Genomic DNA, 22,090 nt, shown 5'->3' with positions numbered 1-22,090 from the left:
CTGAGCACCAGGACCCACACCGTGAGTGGAGAGCTCTCTCTCCATCTCTCTCTCCCCCTGGGACAGCGCTGCCATCACCCCCAGCCCTCCTGCAGCTCTGCGGGACCCGCCCGCCCCCAGCACTGGGAACTGCAGCTCAGGGAAAAGGTGCCTGCAGCCAAAAAACACTGGGACTGAGTTACTGTTCTGTTTGTGGGTAATTTCATAGCTGTTGTTGTTCTTGTTTGTCCTGTTAGATACACTAGTAAAGAACTGTTATTCCTACCCCTATATCTTTGCCTGAGAGCTCTCTTAATTCCAAAATTATAATAATCGGAAGAATCACGTTTTTTTCAGTCCAAAGGGAAGCTTCTGCTTTCCTTAGCAAACACCTGTCTTTCAAACCAGGACAAAACCAGACAAGTATACAGGGGAATTGGGGAGAAGACATTGCAGTTAAAGGGACCTTAAGAGAGACATAGACTCAACTCCAAACACATTAAACCTGTGGCTGAGGAATTGTTCATTTTTACCTCTTTGAAATCCATAAAGTAAAGCCTACCTTTAACTACCAGGAGAAAACAGTGCCAGTGTCCTGGCACTGGCACCAGGGAGGAGATCAGCAAGGTTTGTGTTTTTAACAAGATTTATAGATCTATGCACTCTTTCAGTGTCACCAAACAGGTTTTTCAGACACACATTTTCCCTTGGTTTGTCTAGGACACTTGAAAGCTGACCATGTCAGACATGCAGCAGCAGGGTCCCCTGGACCCCATGTCCTGGGTAGGCTCTTTGTGAGGAGAAGAGGGAAATGTGGGTAGCAATCCCTCACAGCTGAAACATGACAGCATCCAAGCAAGCAGGAGGGGCTGAAGGTTTGACCATGGCACTTCCACAGCTCCTCCTGCCTAGTCTGCTGCAGGACACTCCATGCCTCAATATAATGACTGGCCAGTAACATGAACTGAACTTCTTCCACTTTGAAACCACCATCTTCCTTATCAGGAACCTGCCCCAGCAAAATGGGTGCAACACAAAAAGATCTTTAGAGGACTTCCAGATCCAAGCCACCATTCTTAATTTCAACAATTGCTCTCTATTCTTGGATAGACAGCCTGGATAAATCTACTTTGTCAGCAGCTTTGTACAATAAATATAACACATTCTAAAGTAAGCTAATAATTTCTTTACCAAACTATGCATACAGCATAATAGCTTGAGAAGTAATGCGTTATCTAGGGTTTTCAAGGGTATAATCGCTAAATTCAACAGGACAAACAAATACCAGTTTTGTAATTACATGCTCTAAGAAAAATATTTATGTGCTGGGGTAAAACAATGGCTTAATTGTTTCCAAAATGCAAGTGCCAATACATTGAAGTAAATGCAAATCCCCAAGTATTGCCATCAACAATAGGAATATTTTGTTCCATGTCAGCTGCCACTGGCCACTGCAATTTCACAGAAATATGTTTTCACAGCTGAGAAGACTCACTTCAAAAAATGTTTATATTTTACTTGTGCTTGAACAAGAACAGTAGCAGCCATACAGTTTTAATGACCTTTCTGCAACTCAGCTGCAACTCAACTGTTACACAAAAGATGCACTTCTACACAAAAGATGTTAAAATAGGGAAATTTTAGCAGTATGGAAATTATAAATTAACACAAATCAATCATATTCAAATCATTAATACCAAGAAAAAAGTTATAAACATGCTTTTCCAATGTCCTGTGATGATTTTAGGATGTCCACCAGACAGATCTTGTCTACAGATTGCAGTAAATGCAGTTACGGACTTGCTTAAGAAAGCACGCACCCCAGCTGAACTGAATGCAATGGGATTCAGCACACAATGAAACAGCAACACTGCATGCAAGGAAGGAAAGAAGTTACAAACTCACAAAAATAAGAAATAAAAGCTGAACATTTCTCTAGAAGCATTAACTTTCTAACTGTATAGCTAAAAATATCCGAAACAAAAAACAAGGTGGCTTTCCCCACCATTTAATAACTTAAGGGAAGAAGCAAACTGAGTATGATTATTTTTTTCTATCCAGACAAATGCAATAAGCATAATTCCACATACAAACTTGGAGACAAGATATGTGTTGATGGAGTTACATTTAATATTATATATTGTCCAAAAGCCCACACATAGCCTTTTAGAAAAATTAAATATGCATGCATAGTGGCTTCTAGACGAGCCAGTCCTCTGCTGATTCGTACTGCAAAACTCCACCAGCACCCAGAGACCCACACTCATTTGCACAAGGCTGGTCTTCAGCCCCTGAACCTGTGAAAAAGACACTGCCAACATGTGGGAAATGCACCACGGCAGGTTCTCCAAACCACATCAGTTTTATGCACCAGCTACCTGAAGGTACTTCTTCAGCATGTAGCAGGTTTCTCAGAAATGCACAGGATGCATTTGCGCAGGCACCTCCAAGCACAAGTAAGAAGCATCACTGTAATAGTTCAAGGTTTGCCAATTGTAATATATTTACCTTTTGTTGTGAAATAGGATTAGGGGTAAAAGTAAAGCCGGCCTAAAACTTAAAAAGGGAATAAAGAAAAAAAAAACTTTATTAACAACACAAAGAATAATAATAATAATAAATTCAGAACAGATTTTCAGACCAGTTCCTCTTCCCCCCTTTGTTACAGCTTAACAACATACTGGGACACTTCAGTCAATTCCTTACTTAAATAATCTTTTTCAGTTCACTTTAGGGAGAGGAGTTTCTTTTTGTTTAGCTATAAGGATCTTTTACCAAGAGAGGAAATCGCCAGTTCTTTCTTGACTCCACTTTTTCATGATTAACAGCTGCCCGGGATCTGCTATCATGAAACTCCTCCCACTTTACTCTTTTCAGAACTGAGCTGCAGGCCATGTTAAAAAGTCACAGGGTATTACTTTTAAGGATGAGCTACTCAAAGGTAAAAGTTCTCTTCAGCTCACTTCTCTCTGTTCATACTTCATTCCCAGGAACAGAGATCCCCCTTTTTCCCTCAGGACAAAGGATCTTTCAAACACTTTACACCTTGGTCTACCCCCCATGTCTTTCCTTTTTTTCATGGTTTAAAGGATTTTTTTTGTGAAGTACAGTCCACTCCTATAACTTACAAAAAGATTTTTCAGCCAACCTTCATGGCATCTCCTCATTCTCCTTCCATCTAGAAACTTCGCTTTTGCTTCATTGACTTTGGTGTATCCTTTCTGCTCTTTTTCCTCTCACCCAAGGAAGGATGGAAAGTCTGTAAGTCTTAGCTGAGCATTGGAAAAGTTAAAATCTCACCCAGAAGTTGCAGGGGCTATGCCAGGCCATGCCGGAGCTGTGTCAGGATCTCAGGGTGCCCAGGCCGTGCTGAGGGGGCCGGATGGAAACTGCAAAGTGCACGCAGAGGAGAAATGGGTGCCAAGGCCGTGTGTCCATGGCTTTCCCCCGGCGCTGCCCGCCCCCAGCTCCAGCCGCAGCCCGGGGGTTCTCCCTCTGCCCTGCCCAGCACACAAAGCCCTGGGGGCTCTCCCGAACCGGGCCCGGCTGCCTCCCCCCAGCCCATGAGGGCGGCCGGGCGGGCTCGGCCACCCCAGGGCTGCTCCGAGCCGGGGCAGGGCAGGGCCCCCCGAGCCACGGACACACCGGGAAAAGGGCCAGGATCTCAGCAATGGGCTCGGCTTCTTTTGGTTATCGGGGCTCCTGGTTGGAAACGGGGCCCGGCAGCCTCCCGAGCCCAGCCCTGCCTGGCCCCACAGGAGAGGGACCCGGGCCAGGTCGGTGTTACCTTGTGAGAGGATGGAAATGAATGAGAGCTTTCCCGGGGTTTACTTGCTTCAAATGTGATCCACGGAGCGAACCGACTTTTCCAATTGGTTTCTCAGGCTGTCAACAACTAAACCAGGCTCCAACTGGTCCCATCAATCCACAGATGAAGTTCTCATGGAGAAAAACTTCCTAGTGTGCCCTCCCCCCAGGGTAAAACCAGCACAATCACGCCTACAGGTGCTTAGGGCAATACAGCACACAGGAAGTCCACTGACTAGGAGCTGAGGCAGTTCTCTGTTCTTGTCAAGAAAGCAAGAAAAGAAGGTGTTCACTGACCACCAAAATAAAATCTGGAGGATACTTCTAGCAAGGTCCCAGCACTTTCTTTTAGTACAAAAGCATTAAAAGAGAAATTTCCTAATGAAGACATATAAGCTTCCCTCTTTTGATATGAAAAAGCAGAAGGTTCTTCACTTTGGTTCAGATGCAGTGCCTTTTTAAAGAAGTAAATACTGGTAGAAGCTACAGCCCCCCTTTTTTTTGTAGCCCACATAAGCTGGAAAAAAAAATAAGCACTCTGCTAAGTCCAAACTGATGATAAAAGTGCATTCCAAGCAAAGAAGAATGGATGAGATACTGACAAGTTAACTAGCTGACTCCCCTGCCTCACAGCAGGATCAAAGCTGCCCAAGTTTACTCCACAGAGATGGATTTTCCCCACCTGTTTGAAAACACCACTCACACAGTTCCCTAATACACAGCACTGTGACCTTCCTCCCACCCAAACAATCTCTGTCTGGCCTCTCCCACCTTCTGCACTTGGTACATACTTTGTGCTTCTTTAACCGCTTAACAAATTATTGGCCTTGATTAGGGGAAGAGAGATAAATAATTCTTTTATGTTGTTGGGTTTTAATAGGAGACCATCCTTTGTGGTTTAAATTTATTGGAATACTCCCTCTTCAGTGACAAACTGAAATACATCTGCTGTATTGGGAGTTTTCGAAATTGCATATATTGGCTTTTACCCAAACTTGATGTCTCAAAATGAGCTCCTCCTGTTTCCTCACTAGCCTCAACAAAGGTTCACTTTCTTCTGAGACACAGACAGAAAAACAAGGGGGTTTGTTGAGAACTGCAAGATTTGCCTCCAGCAAAAGGAATTAGAATCCAACAGAATTTTAAAAACAGAGACAAAATATAGGGAAAAAAAATTCCTCTAAAAAGAAGAAACAAAGTAGCAGGTCATGACATACATAGCAAGTGTCTATGCTGCTGCACACTAAGTTGCCTCTAATATTACCCACCTTAAAAAATAGACATGTTAGACATATGCTTTCCATTCAATGCACATCCAATATGCCCAGATGATTTCTAGGTTTTATTTTTCTAAGGCATTTTCTTACCACAAAAAATTGTCCTTCTCAGTCCTGTTTCTTCTGCTTAATCCTCTCAACCAGCCCTTTACCCAATTTAAGATTCAGCTGGCAGCAACACCACTTCCACATCACAATAAGCAACATCCAGCCACTAACCTGACCCATGTCAGACATGGGAACACAATCTCATTTTTGCTGAATTAGTGATGATGCTTTGTGGGGCTACCTAAAAACAGAGGCCAGACAAAATTAAGGGAATAAAAAGCAGCTACATTTATTGAAGGGCCTTCAGCTACATTTAGGGCAGACAAAGCCCTGTCCCAGGGCTACACCCAAAATGAACGATGGATCACGGGTTTTTATATTTTTATAAGTTTGGTCCATTTGCATTTTGGGGGTTAATTTTCCAATTACAGCTTCAGGTAATGAAGTCACTTACCCCAAGTTTGCTCCCTCCCCAAACTCATTTTTCTGTACATTTCTCAGGGCCTGAGACAGTAAAGTGTACTTGAGTCCCAGGGCTGGAGAAGAATTGTTTTGTCTGACCAAAACGGGAAAGCAGTAGCTAACACTCTATATGGAGTCTGGAGTTATACATTAAAGATTTGTAGGATTACAAACACATGGAAAGTATAAAACCTAAAATCCTAAGACATCAGTAAGAGCATATGATGCAGAGCTTATGCTGGCTTTGTGCTTTTTATGCCTGCTCTATGTCAGCAGCAGTATGAGAGACAGTCATGGAACTGACTGTTCATGCAGAATAAATCTACCAGTGTTTTTAACAATCTGAACCACAGAGCAAGTCTATAGCAAATCAGCACTTTATATCAAACTGCCTATATTTTCCTTACCCTGCCACCACCAGTCTTTAAGCTGTTTAGCTTGTTATCAAACTGTGACAACAGCTAAGGTGGAGAAAAATTTTAAGAGTCCCATACAGCAAAGTAATAAACAAGTATAAATAAAAAACCAAATAGATAAATATTGGATGCTTCCAATATTTAATGGCATATCTTTTAATTCTGGAACCACTGGATAGAAATAAAAATGTCTGGAATGCTTTCATCAGATGGGAGAGGGGAGTAGGCAGAAGAAACAGAAAAAAAATTAAGCTCAGTATTAAAACGGGTATTAATATTCTTACTCATCTATCCTTGAAAATAACATTCAGTGTTTTGCTGTCAGGGACACAACAACTTATGTTCATGAATAAAGTAATATAGAGGAATTAAAAAGCTTAACAATGAGCTGTTAACACACGTCAGGAAAAATTCTGGAATAAGAAAATTAACATCCCTTCTGACATGCAACTGCTGACTAAAAGAAAAGGAGCAATCTCTTTCAGTTGACTTGATTTAAAATATACAAATCAGAGTAGTTATTATTATCATGTCCTATGCAATGTCATGGCTCTACTGTTGCAGACACTGCACAAAATCATGTAAGCACAAAGTCCCTGGCCTTAAAAATCTCAATTTAAGGACTAAGAGGAAAAAAATAAATATCAGTGGAACAAAATTTATCTGCCTGCTGATGGACACCCTTTGAAGCACCCATTCTTTTCCTTCAAATCTTTTAAAATAGGTCCCATTCTTTTAGATAAATTTTCTGTCTCATTCTGGCAGCAAGCCTGCATCCAGAGGCCAGCCTGTGCATACTCTTTTGTGGATCCACATGCAGGCTTCCCATGATGAGGCTCCCAGAGAAGACAACAACAAATTACTCCAGCCACAGCTGGATCAGGTCAACACCGCTCTGTGCACTGGCAAGAGCATGCTGAAAACACACATTTACATTTTAAACCACATTTTTTGTGTGTTCTGAAGTCTAAGTAAGGCAGTCATTTCAGCCTCAGATAGGCCCAGACCTATGGCCAGACCCACTGCAAGCGCAAAGAACGTGAAAGCACAGAATGGACAAGACAGGCCAGAAATTGTCTTCTTTCCACAAAGGGCTGGCTTGAAGTAACCAAATAGCTGGCAAAAGCAGCAAATAAAAAAATCTGTATCCAACCATGGAAAATTATCCCTTTCCACCCCTCTTCAAACATCAACTACAGCATGGAGGAACTGGGAAGGCAAACAGCTTCAAAGGGAGACAATCAACTACTCACAGCCAACACCCAAGTCCCCTGCCACTTCCCACTCAAATCACAGGAAAGCATGCTGGAATAGTGTTTGGCACTTTGCAGACCCAGCCCACAAGTCTGAAAGACTCCAAGCCCTCAGACTCTGTGGCTGCAAGCAGCCTGGTGCCACATACTACTCTCTGCCCCTCCCAGCCCAGCCAGAGACACCCTCCAAAACCTCCCTGTAGGAATACTTCCATACATCAGTGTCAAGCACCTCTCCCTCCTTGGTACCTATGCTTCACCCAGGAAGATGTAACAGCATCAGAAACAAAACCATCCACAAGTAAAATCATCAGAGCAGAGACACCTTAAGAGGGAGATTTTGCATAACAGAGCACAAGAGAATTTAAGTAAGCTTAGACCTTGGGGACTTTTAGCCAGCTCTAGTGGTTGTACATAGGAGCATATGATACCTTAGGAATGTACATTTTGCGAACAGTAACCTAGGAGTCTGTGTTTCTGCCTCTTCCTTGAGAATTAACATCCAAAAGTTCCTTTGGAAAGACAGACACATAACCTTCAGCACTATCACCTGGGAAGATGAGGTCCCTTTGGTGCCTTCATGAAAATGCTGGGGATATACTCTGTGGCTCAGCATTTTTTTCTCTCCTGCTCCCATGGGAAACATTCATAAGGCTCCCAGGAGAGAATAATTTACAAACTTCTGAGAGCACTTATTTACTACTCTTGAGAGCTCACTACTTCCACAGCATGTTTGCCCCATGATAGCAAGGTATTTCTCTGCCAATGTCAAAGATCAAAGTTGATAATCAATAGCATTTCTTTAAAACAAACAAAAAATAGTTACCTACCATTAAATAAGAGGAAAGTTTTTCCACGAGGGATTTGTTTCTCCATACTAAAAACTGTTTACAGTAGGAGGAACAACTGCTATACATTATTTTTTTTGATGAAGGGCACTTCATCAAATATTTTGCTTTTATCTTCCATCTTTCATGAAGAGACTTTCTACCATCTACAATGAGACTAGTGTCTGCCTGAAGATAGTGAGGTCTTATTCCACATATATTCTTTAGTATACAATGAAATGAAAAACTCAGCTTGCTGCTCTTCTTACAGAGACAATTGGCTAAATACAATTTTATTTGTATCAGTTTTTTAAAAAGCAAAATTTAGGAGGGCAAAAGCTATTTGCATTCAAGTTCTATATACCTAAATGATGCATTATTAGCATTGAAAGAAGAGACATCTATGAACTGTCAGTGTATTCTTGGCTAGTCAATCCTGAAAACTAGACTGGCTTATAAAGAGTAATTTTATAGAGTGATTAAAAGTAATTTGTTGTCTAGAAGCCAGAAACAAGCTCCTCAAACTAACTGAGGAAATGTGCGTGAAATATTTGATTTTCTGTTTCATTACCATTTATTTTTTAAATCATGGCATTGATATGTGTTGTAATTACATTTTAATGTACTGCTGCCACCAAAATTAAATACAGAAGAAGAGCATTAAATAATGCTTTTTCAAAATGGAGTAATTGCATAGAATATTCTTCAATGATGTTTCACAAAAATTATATTAAATTATATTTCACCAAAATTATATTAAACCAGCAAAGTCCTTGAGCTTTTTGAAAGCATTCCCTCTATGTAACAAAATAGAATAGCCATCACTATGCCAACAAGATTGTACATATAATTTTAGATTTGCCAAGAAATTCAGTGCTGCTGAAGTGGCAGTTTGAAGTAGCCACACTGTATGGACACATCCTCCAGTGTTAACAGCTGCTCACATACAGTGAGTCAATAAAGTACCCTGCACATAATCTTTAACAATGTGTATTATAAGCACAAAACTGCAGTTACTGTCAGATAATCTGACATGAAATACAATCCTCTCAAAACAGGCATTCTTACAAGAAGAGGGTAAAATCCAGTGGCTATAGATGCTAAGCATGTTTACATATGGTGTGAAAAGCATCCTAATCTTGGACCCAGCCTACACCAGGGTCCCTTTCATTCCTCCCTCTCTCAGTGAACGAAAACTATGTTTTCATGGAGGCTGGAAAGAAGAGAGTACTTTCTACCTTTTGATCTCTTCCACTTTTCTTGCAGAAAATAATGTGTTAGAACTATATGCTGACATCTCTGAAGTTACATGTGAGCAGTGTGCAATTGCCACGACATGGTATTCTGCAGTTCCACTGTGGCCCTTTAGAAGGGCCTGGAATACATCAGATAAATATCTAAATTCACAGCAGTGCAAGTATTTGTTGTGTTCCCTCAGTTTTCCAGAGATGTTTTTTCTATCCTTGCTTATGGCACATGAAGGCAGCGTTTAGGCAATGGAAATGGAACAGCATTTAGACAAGCTCAGCTCATCAGAGAACTGCTTAATGAAAACTGACTAAAGAACTGAATAATCAGAAATGGCTTTCATGTTTAATTTAAAGGCTGATTTGATTGTTTTCCAACAAAGTCACGCAAATAAAGCAGAAGCAGCTGGAAGGAGTTTCCAGAACTGATGAAATAATTGGATCTAATGAATAGAAGATAACTGCCCTGACACAAGGACTTTTTTAGGATGGACAGAACTCTTCGATCTTCCCAAACACACTACAAAGGCACTAAGATCAGGAACAATACTGTGATAGGCAAGATCATGAAGCTACAACACTTCCAGGCACCAGCTCATTAGATTAACTACATCAAATGATCAGTATAAGGTCTGCTAAGATTTCTCCAAGTTCCAGATGGGGGTTGAAAGAAAACTTGACATCTTTCTCACACACACACAGAAATAAATACAGAAGACTGTTAAAAAATTACTACAGTCCCAGGTTCTGGGAAACTCAGCCCATGTGCTCCCACTGCAAGTCCATGGTAGTCCACGTTTCTTCACTAACCTCAGGCATGTTAGGACAATGGGCATTCAGAAGAAGGACACCACCTCCATCTGCTGCCCCCACAAGAAAATGAGTTGGTGATGAGCCAAACTACTCTCACTGGGTTTCTAACAAGTTAGGAGCACTCTCAGAGATTTATTCACCTGGGTTGGTGAGAGGCTGAAGAACACAACTGGAAAATTACCGAAGCACAGGACCACAACCGGCTAAGCTTTGATCTGGTACAGATGCTCAGTTGTGCAAAGCTTGGGGTGAACGTTCTCAGCTAAAATCAATTCTCCCATCCACCACACTACAAGTGATAGATACACTCCTGAAGCCTCCCCGGGTGAGTCCCTTGATCATAAGACATCTATCATTATTAGCCACCAAATGCACAGTTTTGCACCATTCTTTCCACTTTTTACTGGCATAAATAATAGCTGGGAAAATTCAGTCTTCCCACATAATTACCGAATTCTTCCCAGTACTAATCAGCATCTCCCAAAACCATGATGTCAACAAATTTACATATATTTTGCAAGTCTACCTCTGATTCATAGGATTATAATCAAAATACTAAAATAATCCTATTTATGACACTTAAAGACTATCACTTGTAGAATCTTTCTCTCTACCCTAACAGTTCTTGCAGTACCCATATATCTTCACTCTTTATATTAATCTTCCCCTTCTTTATCTTCTTTAAGAATTTCCAGTGAAACACAGTATCAAAGGTTTCATTTTCAACAACCTGAATCAAAACCACTGCACTGCCCTTTGCAAAGTGGTCGGTTACCTTATCATGGGAAGATACAAGATCAGTCAGATCAGGTATCACCATGTCCTCAATTACTTTCCATGTAAAAATTTGTTTTCAAAGCCTTGCACCACACAATAAACACCACACATGAGCAGGCTTCAAAAATATTTTTCTCCTGATGCCTTCAAAGATACTGCATCTAATTTTTGCAAGCCTGAGATTTCAACTCTGAAGCTGACAAATACAAAGAAAAATTATGCTGGTGCCTTACAAATCATATGTTCCTTCAATACACCAGAGTACAGATTATTTGTATTTCTCCATTTCCACCCCCATCTCATGACAATAAGCAGATCATTGTTTTGTTTCTGTCTTTGTTGCATCTTTTACCACCCTTTTGAAAATCATTTAGTGTTCTCCCATCTTCCCCCTAGGCATCATCTGTGCACCTCTGCTACCCTCATTGCAAAGCAAAATAGATATATAAAACACAAGTATGTGTTTTTAATACTAACTACCAGAGTTCCCAGGTTTTAATACTCACGATCACATTCCCTTGAAGGCACAAAATAAATTAAGTTTATCTAATGTATGTCCTCACCCATGTTACTGCTTGTTTTTTATTTTGGAGTTCATCTATTTTAAGAAATTATTTCAGGTTTTCAGAAGAATATCCATTTGGTTACAAATTACAACTTCTTTTTTTATGTAACACAAAATTTCCTGCTTTTGTGGAAACTAAGAGAACAGCACTTTGGAATTTTGTAAACAAAATACAAAAAATAGTGGGAAACCAAATGAGCGGTGTCTCTTCACAGTCAGTAAAGCTGCTTTTGAAAATTGCAGTTGAGAATACTGAAGGAGAACAAAATAATGATCACAAAGGGGAAATAATTCAAAACTTCCTTCAGAGAGCTGAGTTGCACTACTGAAAACTATCACATCCACACAGCAACAATCAACAGCCTCCAGCCTCAGAAAACCAGAGAATGGTTTTTAGTTTCATTCACCCTGCTTTTGAATGAGCTGTTACCCAAAAGAAAGCAACTCTCCAGGCAGAAGCCTAGTGCTGTAGGACTTACATAAAGAGGTACTTCAGAGCAACTTAACTCCATTGTCACAGCATCTACAAACAGAGCAAACCAGTGGAATTATTACAGACCCATCATGAGGCATTGATATAATGTACAATTCATGTCTGCAAATTAGGTCGACATATTCCAGAAGGGGGGGAAGGGGCAGTAAGGAGATGAAGTTTATCAGCTATCCAATTGCCCCAAATCTTGCCAGAATGAGGAAACACTGGTGTCTCAGCCCAGCTGCTGAGACACTCCTAGCTGCAGCCAATTAAACAGTAGGAATTTCAGCATTTATCTCTAGAAGTAAAAAAATTGAACTTGAACTATGTTGTAGCAACTTTCACTACCAGCCGATATCCCAAGTGTCAGATTGATTTTTTTCAGCATCTTCACAGAAGTCATCCCCCGGGCAGGTTGCTTTAACTACCATAAACAGAAAACTACTGAGACTAGTCATCACTAGAACTAATACAATGACAGTCATCACAGCATCCCTGATTTCCATAATTATATTTCAGATTCACAACACTCTCAAAATTCATAGTCTAAAAGTAGTATTCTTTCAAATGAGAAAAACATACCAGAAGGAATATCTTTTCAGCAGCAAGGTGGATTCAACAACTATGCACAAGTCTTCTTCAACATGCTGAAACAGGCTACAAAAAAAAAAAAGAGTCTGTTTTCAGATAGGGCTCTCAGTCCAGATGTAGCCTTGTTTTTACAGCTGAACACTTTCCAGGAACAACACAGTTGTGCAGCTCACTGCATGTTAATGCATACATACAGCCTTGTAAGAGTCAGGATTTGAGAAGTTCCTGTTCTACAAATGCAGAAATTAAATGCAATTCAATTGAAAACAAAAATTACCCACCCACCATCCACAGATATACTTGTTTTAAACCATAAATTTGTTAATCCTCATCTCCTGGTGCCCATCAGTTCAAGTAAATTCACAAGTCTATACATTCCTGCAGTTCCAAACCAAGGCAAAAATCCTTTACAAAATCACAGGTCATGACAGTTCAGCCAGAAAAAAAAATATACAAACCTTTCATATTGTATGAAAAAGATATCAAGGTGAACACTGATCCAGTCAGCCTATTCAGCAGCGAGATTAAGATAGAGGGGTTCCTTATTTTCTGTGTAGGAAGGAGGTATCCTCCAGCTGACTCCAAGTCATCTCACTTCAACAAAGCTCTGCAGTTCCCAGCAACAGCATCCCAAACCCAGTCTTAAGAGAAGCTGCACGGGAAACACAGTCCTGTTGGTACGGAAGAAAACAGGGGTACAAGAGAAGTTAAGAAACAGTAACATTCGTTTCACAAGAAGTAGTTTAAGGTTGAGCTTTTCACAAGTGTTAATTGGCAGAATAGATGATGCATATTAATATCTATCCAAGACCTCACAACTACTGCTGCTCTTCTGAAGTGAGCAGCACTTCATGATTGTCTGAAACAAGACACATCAGTCAGCCATCTGACTCCATTGCTCTATTCCAATGTATAAAACCGCACTACCTACAAAGGTTCTCAATCTTTAAAGGAACACATCCAAACTAAAGTCCACCATCTCCACTGCAAGAAAATAGGAGCACATTCAACTCATTATGCCATGCCAAGAGAGTAAGAACTACTCTTGGATGCTTTTGTCAAATTATTATCCTGACCTCCAAAGTCTCAAAAGATGTGTCTCAACATTGTTCTCCTCTGCAAGGATGATACAGGCAGGTATCCACTCTAGTCTACTTATTCTACAGAAAGTGTGAGCTAGAAAACTTTGTTTAGTTCTTCTTTGGGGGATAAAAATTGCATCACCAGTACAACAAACTCCTTTTGTACTGGCAAATATATACAAACAAAACTCACTGGTGTGAGTTGTGAAAAGGAAAGATGAAAGATGGTGCCATCCTGGCTTTACTTCACCTTTGCTTGCATCACATTCTGGATCCACTGGGAACCTGGGCAATTGCAAATACTAAATACATAGCTCAACACAAATCCTGAGTGAATTAATAACCTCATCAGAACCAACCAAGGTTTTTCACACAGCACTGACTAGAACCATGCTGAAAGATTATCAGTACTTTCCCTGTGTACTGGCTGGACAAACCAGTTTATAATGGTGTTTCCTGGATACAAAGGAATACCTAATGGTACTCACTGCTTTCTGTAGAAGAATCAATAAATGTCAACACACATCACTAAGCGGCTTCTTTTGCTTTTCTCACACTCTGAATAGTGCTGGTTGTTCTGAAAAAGATTTCACATGAATAGCTCACGTCTTTCCTCTGTCTGGGGTTTACAGTAAATCAGCCTGGCTGATGGAAGTAGCTGGGAGGGGCAGGAAGAAGAGGATGCACGTAGGGAGGAAATACTCAGTTCTGGCTAGAGCGCAGCACTCGTGCAGACTCCATTTCAGATCGAGGGACTGAAAGAGACACCATCACATACATGCAGCTTACTACTCACCACTCACCTCCTCTGTACAGCAAAGAGATGCCCATGTCCACAACAAAGCAAGGGCCCTAGTGCACACAAGGTGCCATGCAGACAAATCCTTGCCAGTGCTAACATGGAGTCCTACCCCACACAGCAAGGGGAGGGTCAAGCTTCCAACATCATGAATGCACATAATTTCACAGAGCAACACCTGATCCCTTCCTCTGACATCTGTGCCTCTGACACAGAAACCAACACGACCGGCATCTCACAGATAAACAGGTCTGGTTTCAGGCATTGCCCACACTGCCAATGACAGGAGTAGCAAAATTTATCTATACACACACAAAAAAAAACCCCTTTTCAGCATCCAGTTTAGCAGTTAAATTAATGGAATCATATATTGTGATGTGCAAACCTGGAAAGACTTGCAGCAGAGGTTTCAGTCAAGCAGAGGTAAATATACAAAGATGAGAAAAAAGATCTTGACCATCATTTTAGCAAATAAACATTTTTTTAATCTACAATATCCCCTTAAACTTACTGACAAATGTTATCGCCAGTTCCTAACCAGCTGAAGTCAGTAAGAGGAACAGCAACATGCAGCTTAGGTTTTGTCAAAGCACAAGACATTCCAATGCATAGTTGTAATATATAGTTTCAATATTCTTCACCCAATATTTTATTTACTGGTTATAAATTATGGGACCTTTATATATTAATTTTTTTTTCAACATTACAAATATTAGCATTTTACATCTAATTGGAGTTCCACAATTATCATGATGTGTTAGAAGGACCACAGTAAGAAAATAAACCCTTGGAAAACAAAAACATCTGTTATTAATTTAACTGCATTGTAAGATGTCAGTTACAAACATTTTTGCTCTGTACGCACTAAGAAATTAGATAAGGGGCAGCATTATATAAGTATCAGCAGAAAGGCATTTCTACCAGTTGACAAGGTGACCCTGCAGCCAACACTGTGACTATTATTGGCTGTCCTAGTACTTACTGTCTATCATCAGCATTCTCCTAAACAGAGAAGCAAACTTCCTGATCCTACAGCAACCCAGCTCACAACCAGCAACTCAACTCTCTCCTCTTCCCTGTAAAAAAAGCACATCACTGTGGAAGAGAGAGAGAAGGTGAAGACATGACTCTGGCTTTGATGCTGCTCTGCAATCCAGCAGTCACTTGTACAAACTTCACTGAACTTCATGCTTTGTGGCTGCTCCAGCAAGCCTCCATGGCTCCATGGCATTAAGTTGCATCAGATCAGAGTTTGTGCAAAAAACTCTGCCTTGTAGGCAGATGCAAAGTGTGAGCAGCTGAACATGAATTTCATACTCCCATATATCAGTTCAAAGGTAACAAAACATAAAGTCTTTGCTTGTGCTCTGTTTGCTTCATTCTCCTTTCAGATCACAATCCCACACCTCTGTGCCACAGACCTGCTGCTTTTTAACAGTCAAGCAACTAACTGAATGTCAAAAATATCATACTGTAAATAAACCCTTGATGATGCTGCACAGGTGCCTTGGAATTCAACTCTTCCTTTGTAATTACACTTCTTTTTGATGGTGGTCACAGTGAAACTTGTGCCTATAAAACACTGAAAATTAGTCTTATTACCACTATATCAAGACAGGTACATTAAGTCTCCATTTGTGGTCAACCAAAACAACAATAAAGTAGGGCTTCCCACCCAGAGGCCACTGGAAGGCAGGCAGGAATCTCCAGAGCATCATTTGTAATGCTTTAAAATCCAACATATTTGTCTTAGTGAAACATCTTGTAGAAGTCTAGCAGCACATGCAGATCAAGAGGTCTTCTACTGAGCTTACTTCTGCTTGTTGACGGCATTACTAACCATTACCATCATTTTATTATTTTTGACTGTGCAAATAGTCTGTTTATATTTCCCAGATCTTAATACTCTTCAAAACCTGTGAGATTTCAGAGTGGTGCTCAAGACACACAAGCCACTGTCCATCAATAACACTCATCACACAGCTCCTGCTATAAAAAACGCAGCAACAGAACTAAACTGTACTCCTGAATTTACAGATTCCATCTGAGTTACATTATGTTAGTACACCAAAGGCTTGCTCACAGCTTCCCCAGCACCAGGAACTACACTCCACAGCCATCAGGTCAAATGTGGTACAGAACATTCTTTTAAGTACAGATATTTTTTCTGGACCTGACTAAAAGACCTCGAACAAAATAAATTAAAAGGGAAAAAAATAGCAAGCTGAAAATACATGTGTAATAAATACTACATTCCCAAAGTCAGAGATTTAACTTAACAGCCAAGGTTTTTGGCGTGACCTTTCATTTTTCCACTAGAGCCTCCTGAACATCTAGAGCACTGGGGGATAGGGAGGGGACAAAGCAGAACCCTCAGCTCATAGCTTCACAAGCACATTCATTTACTGCCTTCTAACACCATTTAAACTGAGAGGTGAAATAAACCTTTGCCTATCACATTTATCATGAAGCAGTTTGCACTAGTGTTGATTACTTCACCAGACATTAGCTGCTCTTGAAGGCAAGTTAACAGAAGAAATGCAGCTAACCACCTTTTAAAACATCACTCTTTTCAACAATTTGAGACAAACAGAAGCTCAAATCTTATTTAAAAAAAAAAAAAACAATCACCCCATTCAGGGCTACTGAAATAGAAAATATATCCAAAACACATCAAGTTAATTTGTTAAAAGCACAGCCAATTTGTGATCCTGAGAAGGGAATTTAAGAGTCTCCAAAAAAAGGACCACTTATTCTCCTTCCAAGAACAGTCTTGGGTTTTAAAACAAAGAAAAAAATACAAGAAAAAATTCCTCCTCTGACAGAAGCCTGTTGCTGAGGTTGGCAAAATACATCCTTTAGGTATTCCTGTACTAACATTCTTAATGAAAATTAGTCTCTAGAGTTTAGAAACCTTAAAAAGTAAAATGTGGGTTATACATTACTAAATGGTAAAAATGAAACCAAACATATAACTAAGGTTACTGAAACAAATGAAATATGCTTGATATCACTGTGGGATACCTGTCTTACTCCTTTTAACACCCATTTTGACTAAGACAGTAGCTTTCTAATTATGAAATTTTTATTGGCTTTAGCATTTACTACTGTTTGGGCATTATAAAGCCATTAAGTAGTATAATACTTCCACCAGATATTGTCCTGTCAGTTTTTCATACCCAGTCCACAGAATACAGTTAAATCATTACTCATGTGGGAAAATGCCACTTAGTAAAATGCCCCTTGATACCCTATTTCCACAATGTGCAGTAAAGAGCAAATCACTGCTGTAAAATAAAACATCTGGTGGGTTTTCAGTCACATCTGTGTACCTTATAAGATTTATGAGAAGTACTTCATCCATTTTTGTATAGGATCACATACAGAGGCAGGACTTAAGTTGATAAAAGTGAAGAAGGATTTAAAAACTTGGCACATCTCTAAGCTGTGCACAGCAGTGCCTCAAGAAAACACTACCAAGAACTGCTTTGAAAGGTGTTTCTCAGAATTTCACCATTAAAAAAAATTATTGTCTTTATATTTTTGACTATTAAAAAAGTCAGGAGTAAAGAAGTTAAAAACGTATTTTGCTCTGTATGAGAAAGACGAGAACATTTATGATCAAGACCGAATACCTTGTGCCCACTGGGGGAAAACATCTGGGGGGGAAAAAAAGAGTAGTTTTTATATCAAAATAATGAACTTAAAACAAGAAAACAAACAACGACATATATTTTAAAACAACACCAACAAACCCACACCAAAGCTCTACTCAAATCCCTCTCCGCCTTTTGGGGCTTTGAAGGCGAATGACAGCGCACGCAAAGGCTTTGCGGAGCGGAGCTCTCCCGGGCGCACCGCGCACGACGGCGCCGGGACGCAGTCCCAGCCGGCGGAACATCGCCGCAGCTCCTCCGAGCTCGGAGAAGGCGCGGACAATCCGCCGCTCCCCGCCCGGCGGCCCCGGGCCAGCAGGTGCCGCGGGCTGCGCTCGCCCTCGGCGGGCAGCGGCCGCCTTACCTACACGCGTTGTGTCCCGGGCCAGGCTCCGCCGCCGCCGCCGCCGCCGCCGCCGCCGCCGGGCAGGGAGGGCAGAAGGCAGGACGGCAGGCAGGGGGGAGGCAGAGAGGGAGGGAGGCGGTGCTGCCGAGCCGCCCGCGGGACGCGCCCGGGCCCGCGGATGCGCCGCCCCCGCCCCGGCAGCCCGCGGGACGAGGGAACAAAAGCCCCGGCGCTGGGAGGCCCCTGGGGAGCAAACCCCGAGGCGGCCGCCGCAGCTCCCCGCCGGCAGCTCGACGGGACAGGGAATGCACGGCGGGACTCGTGCGCGGCCCCGACGGCGGCCCGGCCACGGGTGGGGGAGCCCCCGGCGCCCTCGGGAGGGAGCGCTGCCCTCTCCCGGCGGAGCGCAGGATGCGGGGGCCGGGCGGGAGCAGCCCCCGCGTTCCCGCTCGGCGGATGGAGCGCTCCGCTCCCGGGCCGCGCTCTCGTAGGCACCAGCGCCGGGCTGGGAGCTGCCCACGCGAGGCGCTGGTTGATCAGCTTCCTGCGCGGCCCTTCCACGCGTGTTTCGTGCTGCATAGTGCACGGATCCCGAGGCATCTTAGCCTCTCAGCTGCCGTGTATACATGGCCTGTAACTCCACCTGCTCTTAAAACCGTCTTATGGTGACTTCTTAAGGCTTTTCTTCCAGCCTGTTTCACTGGTTAAGGAGGGCAAAGCACTGAAGGTGTGGGGTTATGAGTACCAGACTGGGGGTAGAGACTTAGCAAGTTTCCTCTAGCTGCATTGTAACTTAATTCATAACGCGTCTACTGTAGTTGGACAGCACTCTTTCTTCATAACAGCATTAGACTAATATTAAGCAGATTGGACTGCTGTAACAGAGCAGAGGTCAAAAACATACCTCCCTGTGAGAGATTAAATATGATTTTGCTTCAGCCCAAAAGAACTATGGGTTAAGCAAAGTGTCATTTATGGTTTCTAGTTGTTGCTACCCACGGTTTAAGGTATGGTTTATTTGATCTCTTCATTGCACCTGTTCAGTGCTGTTGGGAACCAATACAGAAGCAATGCTGAACACATAACCAAAAAAGGAGAAAGATGAGAGGGGAGAAGAAAGAAGGGTAGGCGGAGGGGGGGAGAGAATGTTAAGTCCCTAAGTACACAACCAACAGGAAAAGGGACAGGTAACCTCCTCCCATCGGGTATAAAAGGTTGCTATTGAAGCCAAGATTTTTGTGTTTTCACCTGCTGGAGGAGGGGAACACCTGACTCATTCATATTAGTATTTTTGCTTCAGAGATGTTGTTCCCTCTCAGTTCTATGGAAAAGTCAGTTACTTCTCAAATCCCAGAAGGAGAGAAAGAAGCCAGTAAAATCCCATTACCATCTCATGTCTTTCAGCAAGAATTTATGGCTTTACTTTAATAAGCGTGCGTTCATTTCTAAAATTTGAAACTTTTCATTGTTTTTGCTTTGTGTGGCTAATCACATTAAAAAAAGAGTCTGTGCAAAGAAGCAGGGACAAAAGTCCACAACTCCAAAATTACAGAGAGAATCTGCTGGTTATGGTGAGATCAGGACTTTGGAAAGTTACACTCACCAGAAGGAAAAGAGGTACAAGTTGATGGGGTGCAGCCAGGTTAGGGATGGCTTGCAGTCATTTTGTAGCAGCTTTCCTCTACATCCAGCCCCAGCACACTTTACTGGAAGCACACATAAGGATTGCTTTACTTCAGTTGCTACATTCACTCACCACTGAATATAGCAACCTGCATGTTTTACTCAAAAGAATACAAACATACAAGCATAGGTGCATCTGCAGCAGTTGTAGACCTAGGATGTCAATGCAAAATATTGACAACTGAAAAAGATGGGGAAATTACTATCTAAAGGTTAATTTACATCATTTCCAATGTAACAATGTAATACAAGATACTGGCTGGCCTCTTTTCCAGAGGAAACCACCTCCTGCATTCCTGTCATGCAAATAAGGACTTAGGCAAGCTTTTTGTATGTGTTGGGACTATGTATCTAGCAAAACTTATGACAAGTAAATATTTATAGATCACATTCAAGTAACATAGGAAAAAAATATACACTGCAGAGACTGTCTTCTGATTCACAAAACATTCAAACATCAAAAAAGTAATGCTACAAAATGGAAGGTATCATCAGCAAAGAGGCAGTGAGGTGTTTTCTTGAGCTTAGTAGTATTACTACTACTTAGTACTTGCTTACTAGTACTATTCCCACCCCTCCTCTTCTAACTCCACCCCGCTCCCCAAGTGCCACACCTTGGAGAAACTTCTCCAAGTGAGTTTACAAAATTATAGTCCACATACACTGGATTCCTGTAGTTTACTAGATAGTTGAGCTTGACATAAAGGGAAATTAAATTTGTCAAGGACTTTCCCCTCATGAGCCCTTGCTGGTTGTGACCAATGACTGCATTGTCACTCCACTGTTTTTCAGTTAACTCCTGGATTATTTAATCCATAATTTTACAAAGCACTGCATTGAGACTGATAGTCCTGTACTTACCAACATTCCTTCTCACCTTTCTTGAAAACTGAGACAGTATTTGCCACTTGAAGTAAACAGGGACCTTTCCAGACTCCCAAGGAATAGTAAGGGAGAGAGGTCCTGCAATAACATCAACCACTTCTTTCAGTACTCTGGGATGAATCTCATTGGGGCCCATAGATTTATGCACATCCAGCTGAGGAAGCCTCAAACTCGTTCAAAGTCAGCTGGGGAGTTCATTGTCCCTCTAGTCATGGCCTTCTTGGAGAGACCAGGGTGGATCGATCCCACAGGCTATGATGTGCAGAAGACAGAACTGAATAAGGCATTAAATGCTTCTGATCTGTCTACATCCCTATTTGTGAGTTAAATGACCCTATCAAGTAATGGACAAGTTATCCCTGATTTTCATTTTCACAAGTTTGCTGCAGCTTCTTATTTTTTAAACACTCTACATAGCTTAATGTTAGATGATAAGTATTTTAGTATTTTCTAAAATACTGAAAGTTTTTACGCCGTTAGTCAGCCTCGAACACCTCTAACAATACAATTTAGTAAACTCCAACAGCATGGTCAAGCCTATCTGTTGAACTACCCTCAAGAAATTAGAATGTATACATGACCTAGTAACAAAAGTTTCATTCACTGGCAGAACTAGTCCAGGGAAGATATCATTGTCTTTGTTGGGGAATGTTCAGTTGAACCCTTAAACCTTAACCCTTAAAGCAGCAAAATTACCAACCAGCTCATCTCTCCATTTCTCTCATGTAATTCAGGTGCCTGAACACAGGAAAGGGAAGTTTAGATCCAACTAACCACTATTCTAATCTAACGTTTTCCTATGCCTCTACTAGCCACACATCAAACTTTAAAGCACTGAAATGGATACATACTTTAGACATGAATACTGTCAGTAAGAACTAAGAGTATGTTTTATGTCAAGTTTAGTTTTCAAACCATAGAAAACTATGCTGCCAAGAGAAATGTGCCACTTCAGCTCCAAGCAATACCGGTCCACAGAACAAGGAGGCTCCAAGATGAGCCTCCCCACCATCCCCACTCCCAAAAATTAATTCTGGGTGAAATCTAAGTGATATTGCCAGATTAGGTCACACAATTAAAGGAATTTCCAAAAGACAAAACA

Source organism: Cinclus cinclus, chromosome Z (assembly GCF_963662255.1).
Source record: "Cinclus cinclus chromosome Z, bCinCin1.1, whole genome shotgun sequence".
Lineage (NCBI taxonomy): Eukaryota > Metazoa > Chordata > Aves > Passeriformes > Cinclidae > Cinclus > Cinclus cinclus.
This window is presented reverse-complemented; position numbering follows the sequence as displayed.